Here is a 1,561-nt window from a genome sequence, read left to right as displayed (position 1 = left end):
AGGTCTTGATGGTTCACTAGAGGCCTTACCGGAGGTCATACGCGGCGTCCTCAAGCGATTCGCCGATGTGTTCCCCGAAGAACTCCCCGAAGGTCTACCACCAATCAGAGGCATCGAGCATCAGATCGATCTAGTTCCAGGAGCACAGCTCCCCAACCGGCCAGCCTACCGTGTCAACCCCGAAGAGGCGAAGGAGCTTGAGCGACAAGTCAAAGAACTTATGGCGCAAGGCTACGTCCGAGAGAGCTTAAGTTCGTGTGCCGTGCCAGTGCTCCTAGTTCCGAAGAAAGATGGATCATGGAGGATGTGCGTTGACTGTCGAGCCGTCAACAACATAACCATCAAATCCTGCCATCCCATGCCGCGCCTCGATGATATGCTGGATGAGCTTAGTGGCGCCAGCATCTTCTCCAAGATCGATTTGAAGAGCGGTTACCACCAAGTTCGTATGAAGGAGGGAGACGAATGGAAAACGGCCTTCAAGACAAAATAGGGTTTGTACGAATGGCTGGTAATGCCATTCGGTCTTTCTAACGCCCACTCGACCTTTATGCGTCTTATGAACCATGTTTTGAGGTCGTTTATCAATAAATTCGTTGTGGTTTATTTTGATGATATATTGGTATATAGCGCTAGCTTGACTGATCAGGTTAAACACCTAGAGGCTGTCTTGTTTACTCTCCGCGAAGAGCAACTCTACGCAAACTTGAAAAAGTGCGTGTTTGCTGCTAATGAAATGGTCTTTTTAGGCTTTGTTGGGAGTTCGCAGGGCCTCAAGGTCGATGGAGAGAAGATACGCGCAATAGAGGAGTGGCCCACGCCAACGAGCATCACTCAAGTCTGGTCGTTCCACGACCTAACCAGCTTTTACTGGAGGTTTGTGCGAGATTTCAGTACGATCGCCGCGCCTCTCACCTCCGTGATCAAGAAGAACAGCGAGTTTCGATGGGGAGAAGAACAAGGCAAGGCGTTCACCGAGCTCAAGAAACGCCTCACGCAAGCACCCTTGCTTACATTGTCCGACTTCAACAAAACTTTTGAAGTCGAGTGCGATGCGTCGGGAGTCAGGGTCGGAGCTGTCCTGACTCAAGGAGGCAAACCGGTGGCGTACTTTAGTGAGAAGCTTAATGGAGCCATGCTCAACTACCCGACATATGACAAGGAGTTATACGCCCTCGTTTGTGCCATGGAGGTTTGGCAACATTATTTATTGGCGAGAGAGTTTGTGATTCACACTGATCACGAGTTCTACATTCATGAGGATTTCCTGTTCAGAGGTCGACGGTTGTGTATACCAAATGGTTCTATCCGGGAGTTGCTAGTTCGTGAAGCCCATAGTGGAGGTTTAGCGGGTCATTTTGGCATCACCAAGACCTTGGCCGTACTCAAGGAGCATTTTTACTGGCCAAAGATGCGAGGTATGGTGGAGAAACACGTCGGTCGTTGCATTGCTTGTCGCACCTCCAAATCGACAACTCACCCGCATGGCCTCTACATGCCTTTGCCCGTGTCCACCGCACCATGGATCGATCTCTCCATGGATTTCATCCTCGGCCTACCC

This window comes from Camelina sativa, chromosome 17 (assembly GCF_000633955.1).
Source record: "Camelina sativa cultivar DH55 chromosome 17, Cs, whole genome shotgun sequence".
Lineage (NCBI taxonomy): Eukaryota > Viridiplantae > Streptophyta > Magnoliopsida > Brassicales > Brassicaceae > Camelina > Camelina sativa.
This window is presented reverse-complemented; position numbering follows the sequence as displayed.